We start from the raw sequence: 8,086 nt of genomic DNA, 5'->3' as shown, positions 1-8,086 counted from the left end.
TGGGCTGTGCTGCGGTGCTCAGGACACATAAGAGCTGTTTGCTCACGGGGACCAAGGTTCGAGTCTGACCTGGGTCATATCCTGATCCAGCTCCCCCTCTCTCTCTCAACCCTAATTTCCTGTCATACTCTACTATCCTATAAAATAAAGAAAGACCAAAAAAAAAAAAAAAAAAAAAAAAATAGCATAGTAATAGCATACAAGCTGCACAATTCAAGGTATCATTTATTTTATCCTTAAGGTTAAAGATTTGCTGAAATTGGGATTTGTTCACCTTTGCGATCAAATCATTATCAATATCAATGGCTTTTGTTATCTGTATTTGTGGATAATACACTTACTTTGGAGTATTACAACTCAGAGAAAGCCCCTGATCTCTGCATGGGGAGAGGAGTTTCTCATTTATTATGAAAAATTAAAACCAGCATTTTGATTATGATATTCTAAAGCTCACAGCTTGCGTACTCCTCTACTGGCAAGAAACACACACTCCCTCCTTCTCTCACTACTTCCCCCTTCCCTCCCTTCCTTCTTACCTCTCTAAAATGATGCATGGATGCTGGGCCCAGTGTTGTCCGTGTGATGGATAGGAGCACTTTAGGGAAAATTCCAGTTCATGGCCACCCTTGAGTGGAAGCTTAAGTAAGATTCTCTTTAATATTGAAATGGAGAGTGGAGAGTGGAGAGAGAGAGAGAGAGAGAGGGCAACGGTTAGAAAAATGAACATAGGACACCATTGCAGTGTCTTACACCATTTGTACATAATGTATGAGCTAATGTATATGATATGTTTACCAGGATGTTCATGTTTGCTGTTTAAAGGGACTGTTCACCACCTAAAAACATTTTTATTCTGGAATTGTTTACCCGCCCTCAGTCACCTTTCTCTTTCATTTTATGGAAAAACTATGCAATATAAGTGAATGGCGACTGAGACTATCATTCTATGTAACATTTCCTTTTGTGTTTTACAGAAGAAAGAATGTCTGTATGTAGGTTTGGAACAACATGTGGGTGCGTAAGTGATGACAGAATTTTAATTTCAGGGGTGAACTATCCCTTAAATATTTTCCAATTAATGTAGACATGAAGACACACTATGTCCAGGTGTCTCAGGAAAGGGGTTTAGATTAGGCCAGCCACAGTGAGGTCTCAGGTGATTTCTGCAGACACCGGGAAGCAATTATACAACAGGAGAGATATCCGACCACCTGCAAGTGTTTTATTGAACTCATTCAGAACTCATAGACTCATAGATTTTATTAAACCATTTCATTCAGGCGCCACAGTGACCAGCGACACAAACAAACCGATTAAACAGGCCAGATGGCAATTCAAGGAGCTTTGCTCTACATCAGCCGTGCGCTGTGCATTTTAAGTCTAGGCCTTCAGTGCGATTCATGCCATTAAGAAAACACAGTTTCACAATGAATAAGAGACCGTTTGCCTATCATACATTACGTGGCAGTCAACTAATAATACCAACTGACATTTTAAAAACATGTCCACGCACGAAAGCCAGAACTTGAAACGACACTTAATGCTCAAGCAAGCCTAATATTAACTGCAGCATGACTGTTTTGTGAAATGAAGGTCTCCCGAACAGACATTCAAAAATCATAAATTTTCATATGAATCTACCAAGGAGGTCTATAATACCTGGAAAACTCTATCTAATTATATTTGCAATTTAAATGTTGCTTGCAATAAATTTCATTTCGTCAGGGTACACGGTTATGCTGCGTTCCATTCAAGTTGGATGTGGGATATTCCTACTTGATATCTCCAACCATAAATGCATTCCATTCCCCGATATTTGGAACTGCAATGCTCCCGTTAGCCTAGCAGGGGTTTGACTCTCATTAGAGATGTCTCCTAGCCAGGGGCGGGTTTATGATTTCTGAGGCCCCAATCAACCGACCAACCCGGGGCCCCATTTTGAAAAGGTTTGCTTAAATTGCATAAAATTGATTTAAAATCATAATTTGAAATTTGTCCTAAAAGCTGTACATACATTCAAAATGTTTAATGAAATACAAATCTAGTTAAATGTAATTAATGCATGTTTTCCAGTTTTTTCACAGATTAAAAAAAAGCAATATTTACCTACATATATTTTTACAAAACACTTTTTTTGTTTTTGTGAACAGGGTGTGCAAAACCTACTAGCCTACTTCACCCAGTAACATTTTGCCCTGAGAATTCACCACTGATCTACATAATATAAACAAAATAGCCTAAACCATAAATTTCCACACTGTAGTAACACAATTGTTTGATTGCATTAAGATACATGATGTAGAAAATGGAATGGTGTAGAATGAAAAGACGAAAAGAAAGAGACATCCTTATGAACCTATTTTTACTACCACTGGCTCCAGTGTTATAATGAGATGGTAATGATATGATAATTATATGGAAATCTGGCAAGGTTATTCAGCAGGGGAGGTGAGGTCTCTGAAAGAGCAACTGTCAAAATGGCACAACACTATAAACATAAAATAACATGCACAACAAAACACAAAAACATACACACTTAGATGCACATACAGTTGAAGTCAGAAGTTTACATACACTTAGGTTGAAGTCATTAAAATACATTTTTTAACCACTCCACAGATTTAATATTAGCAAACTATAGTTTTGGCAAGTCTTTTAGGATATCTACTTTGTGCATGACATAAGTACATTTTCCAAAAATTGCTTACAGATAGATTGTTTCACATTTAATTGACTATATCACAATTCCAGTGGGTCAGAAGTTTACATACACTAAGTTAACTGTGCCTTAAGCAGCTTGGAAAATTCCAGAAAATGATGACAAGCCTTTAGACAATTAGCCAATTAGCTTCTGATAGGAGGTGTACTGAATTGGAGGTGTACTTGTGGATGTATTTTAAGGCCTACCTTCAAACTCAGTGTCTCTTTGCTTGACATCATGGGAAAATCAAAAGAAAACAGCCAAGACCACAGAAAAAAAATTGTGGACCTCCACAAGTCTGGTTCATCCTTGAGAGCAATTTCCAAATGCCTGAATGTACCAAGTTCATCTGTACAAACAATAGTATGCAAGTATAAACACCATGGGACCACACAGCCATCATACCACTCAGGAAGGAGATGCATTCTGTCTCCTAGAGATGAACATAGTTTAGTGTGAAAAGTGCAAATCAATCCCAGAACAACAGCAAAGGACCTTGTGAAGATGCTGGAGGAAACGGGTAGACAAGTATCTATATCTACAGTAAAACGAGTCCTATATCGACATAACCTGAAAGGCTGCTCAGCAAGAAAGAAGCCACTGCTCCAAAACCACCATAAAAAAGCCAGACTAATGTTTGCAAGTGCACATGGGGACAAAGATCTTACTTTTTGGAGAAATGTCTTCTGGTCTGATGAAACAAAAATGGTACTGTTTGGCCATAATGACCATCCTTATGTTTGGAGGAAAAAGGGTGAGGCTTGCAAGCCGAAGAACACCCTCCCAACGTTGAAGCATGGGGGTGGCAGCATCATGTTGTGGGGGGGGCTTTGCTGCAGGAGGAATGGAAAATTATGTGGATATATTGAAGCAACATCTTAAGACATCAGCCAGAAAGTTAAAGATTGGTCACAAATGGGTCTTCCAAATGGACAATGACCCCAAGCATACCTTCAAAGTTGTGGCAAAATGGCTTAAGGACAACAAAGTCAAGGACTTGGAGTGGCCATCACAAAGCCCTGACCTCAGTCTGATAGAAAATGTGTGGGCAGAAGCATGTGCAAGTAAGGAAGCTTACAAACCTGACTCAGTTACACCAGTTCTGTCTGGAGGAATGGGCCAAAATTCCAGCAACTTATTGTGAGAAGCTTGTGGAAGGCTACACAAAATATTCTGACCCAAGTACAAACATTTAAAGGCAATGCTACCAAATAGTGACAAACTGTATGCAAACTTCTGACCCACTGTAAATGTGATGAAAGAAATAAAAGCTGAAATAAATAATTCTCTCTACTATTATTCTGACATTTCACATTCCTAAAATAAAGTAGTGATCCTAACTGACCTAAGACAGGGAATGTTTTCTATGATTAATTGTCAGGAATTGTGAAAACTGAGTTTGTATGTAAACTTCTAACTTCAGCTGTATTGACAGGATAGCACTTTCATTGCTAACTCATAATGAGATGAGATGGCTTCCATAACTTACAATTTAAAGTCAAGCAATGCAGTAATAATATATTGTGATAAATTAATTTTATTGTGATGTTTTTTGGTAAAGACCTCATTGATACAGTTATATTTAAAACATAACTGTTTTAACTGTACAGTGTGTACACCATTTGTTTATGTTTTACTCAGGCATGTCAGCACACTTTTGTTTATATCAGAGACACATAAGAAAGATTATCATACAGATAATTATCAGATAAATGACAAACGTGACATCAAATATCAAACATTGTGTATAAAATAAAACGCATGACGAACAACAACAACAACAAAAAAACCTACCTCAAACTATTTATTTCCTGGAATGATTACAAATTGTAACCCTACACAGTGACAGTCTGGCAAGCGATGGATGCTGGCAGAAAAAAAATATAAGGGCAGCGCTGCCCTCCAGTGGTAAAACGCGTACAGCTGTACACAATGTCCGGATTTTGATTCTCAATCTCAGTGACTCGAATCTTTTGAACCCATTCCAAGAAGTAGGCCTACTAAAGATCCATTACTAGAAAGACTCACCACTAAATGCCTCATCAGTTAATGGCTTAACTGATAGCGTTTTTGGAATGAATGGAACTCTGGTCTGAACTGGTCTCAGAACAGTTTGAAAAGCACATTATTTTAATCCTACACACACAGCCAGCATGTTCCAGTTTTTGAACTCAGCATCAGATTCGTCCACTGGACGGTGACGACGGCAACTGAGCAAACTGATTTCACAGAGTTGTTCACGACCGAAACTATGGAAGTGAACGAGAACTATTTTTTAAGGGTATAGCTGCAGGCCAGAAATCTCCAAATAGGGGCAGGATATCAAAAGGAGGGTGGGGTTACTCAAAAGGGGCGGGGTTAATAATAATGGGGGCTGAGCCTCCTCCAAAAGGCAGCAACACCTCTACTAACAATTAGGGTTAGGGTACGGGTTAGGTTAGGGGCTCTCTAAACTTTCGCTGGCTGTTTGGAGCTCCCTCACTTTTATGGAGCTCTGGCTGCAGCTACATACTTTTCCCTTTTTCGATGGCTACCTTTCAGTATAGTGCTCTGAAAATCAGGAATCGCTCAACACATGTAGATGTGGATCCTTAAAAATTTAACCAGTTAGAGCAGACCGATCTCACTGGCTGTTTTGCGATGTGCGTACTTTTGTGTTCTTACGTCCTTTGTGGTGACTTGTAGGCAAGAACTCAGTAATACGGTGGCAGACGAAGGTTAGTTATCGTTTAGTTTTTCCCTCAAGAGATTGTGAGAGTTGTTATAGTCTTTCTAGCAAGTCAGTCCACCGTCAGCCATCTTTGGAACGCTCTTCGGGAGGCTATTTCCAGTCATGCCAGTGCAGCTCCTATTTACTTGAATGTAGAAAGAACAAAATCTCAAAAATGGTTGGTCTAGATTACGACCAAATAACATATTCAAATCAGCAGTTCAATCTGACAATACTGGTATCATAAATTGTGATTCTTAACCTCATATTACGCTAAAAAACACAGTTTTACCAGCTTGTATAGCTAATGTGCATTTGCGTTCTAGAGCTGATGTCTGAATCTAAAAGGTGATTGGCTCTTTTAAATGTAAGGCAGGACTTCCTTTCTACATCCGTTGACCGTTGGGACTTAGAGCTCCTTGGTTGAGCATTCCAATTTCTCCCATTCATTTTAATTGAAGTGGCCCATCTCTGCGAAATAATCTCTGACTCCGTCAACATTTGTTGTTTTTTTTGGGCATCATTTTAATACAGTAATAAATATGGAGAAAATGACTGTTTATAGACTTTATTCTTTTAATGTGTCACTAGTCCTGCAAAACCTCACTGGTGTGATGATATTAATGCTGTCACTGGTGTGATAATGCCAGTAGTTCTCTCACAGGATTGAAATGTGCTGTGACGGTTAACTGTGCAACAGGAAGATTGCAGCATATCTTAAAGCTCGGAATAGATGCGTTCTACGCCCTCCTGTCCTTCCAAGTTCGTCCTTCCAAGGTAGCTCGGCAAGATTGGTCTTCATAAGAACACAAGTCCGTTCTCTGCGTTCTGTGAATTTGGCGAATATCGGTCAAATGTTTTTCAGCTGTAATTGGTCTGTGCTTACCGAAATTCTAACTACTGCCCCCAGTGGCCAAAGCAGGAAGTGTTTTTGAATGTAAGGTGAAATTTCCTCAGAGGGGTGGCAAATGCAAATTGTAAAGCGAGTTGTTTTAAGTTGTCAATGGTGTAATACATTAAAGAGGAATGCATATTTTATGAACTCTACCCCTCAAACCCCAATCCTAAACCTAACCATCTGTAGAGTAAAAATTTATTTTAGAGGGAAAATGGAACCTCCAAATGGTGTTTGTCATTGATTATGTGAACGTGATTACTTCCTGGTTTCAACACAGTGATGGCACAGTTCACAAACCCAATGATGCTGCTGACCCAGCGTGCATTCATTTGTACAACAGGAGAAGGTAAACATATTTGAACTGATGCAGAAATGTCTGATGGGAGATGCTGCTTGTCAGTAACTCGACAGAATGGGGTCTATGTCAGGGTACTAGAAAATTCAGTAGCAACATGTCGACTTCCTGTGTGATCATGTTTGAAGTGGAACTGCATCCCCCTTCTACACTCACTCCCCGGACTCCATCCTCCTCCCGCCCATTTCCAGTCCTGATTAAAAAAAAAAATCTATTCCCTCCACTTAAGAAAAACAATATGTTTAAGGGGGCTTTTTACATCAAATACTATCCTTTCCCTTACTGGGCAGTTTTTGAATAACATTTGATTTAATCACCTTGAACAAAGCTGAAATGACAAATAAGTATTTTGTTTTAAAATAAATGTGATAATTTTAGAGATTTTCATTGGCTACATCAATTTGCAACATTTTATAAATGATTAAATATTAGATCAAATTACCTCCAAATCAACCTTTAGATGTTGAATGCAATGATTTCATGGATCAGGAAAATTTTGCAGTATATAGTGACCAACAGGTGTATAGAAAAGTGCTGTGGTAGTTTTTATTGCTGTATAGTGTTTTGAGAGAGAGAGAGAGAGAGAGAGAGAGAGAGAAATGTATGTTTTACCCCTGGGGGCCTTTAGCCCCATTGTACCCTCTAATTAACACTTGCCTAGCACTAAAAGTGAGTAATGAAACAGAGATACTGGCCAGCTAGCAATTTTTGATTATTATTTTTATTTTTACAACATAGTTTAAATCGCAATGTAAGAACTGTAGATTGATTGCAGCTGACATCCGTATGGGAGGTGAGTGAATCAAAACAACCCTCACTTCAATAGAAAAATGAAAAAATCTTTCAAATTTTAGCTGGGAGAAGAAAAGCGATTCTTTTTTTTTTTTATTATCGTAACTTCAGAACTCGATGTGATGACTAACAAAATGAATAATTTTGTGACAGAAACACCACTTGTCACAAAATCATTGAGTCCTTTTGTTAATTTTGTTTGCCATGGTTATGATGCTTATGTAAAAATACACTTTTATGGCCTGTAAGAAATATTTATGACTGCCTGATACTTTTTTTTCCTAATTATCCAGACATTGGTAGGAGTAGCAAAGAGTTCATTTTAAACCTTTATTTTTCTGGCCACAGTATATTAAATGTTTGTCCATCTGCATGTGTGAATGCACATATGTAAATTTCACACTGATGAAAAGCAAAAGAACAATTTATGTGTTAAATGTGCACATTTATGTTACATTACATGAATGTTGGCATAGACGATTTGTCAAATAGTAGCCAGATTTTCCAGAATTCACCCAACATACATATAACTTGTTTCTCATTTGCATTTGGATGCAGCATTGACGTGCAGTGCTCCTGTTGTCTATGTTCCTTCATTAAATAGGTTAGAAAAAAGCATACAAACTTTCC

This window comes from Myxocyprinus asiaticus, chromosome 47 (assembly GCF_019703515.2).
Source record: "Myxocyprinus asiaticus isolate MX2 ecotype Aquarium Trade chromosome 47, UBuf_Myxa_2, whole genome shotgun sequence".
Classification (NCBI taxonomy): domain Eukaryota; kingdom Metazoa; phylum Chordata; class Actinopteri; order Cypriniformes; family Catostomidae; genus Myxocyprinus; species Myxocyprinus asiaticus.
The sequence above is the reverse complement of the archived record's forward strand: the minus strand, read 5'-3'. Positions refer to the sequence as shown.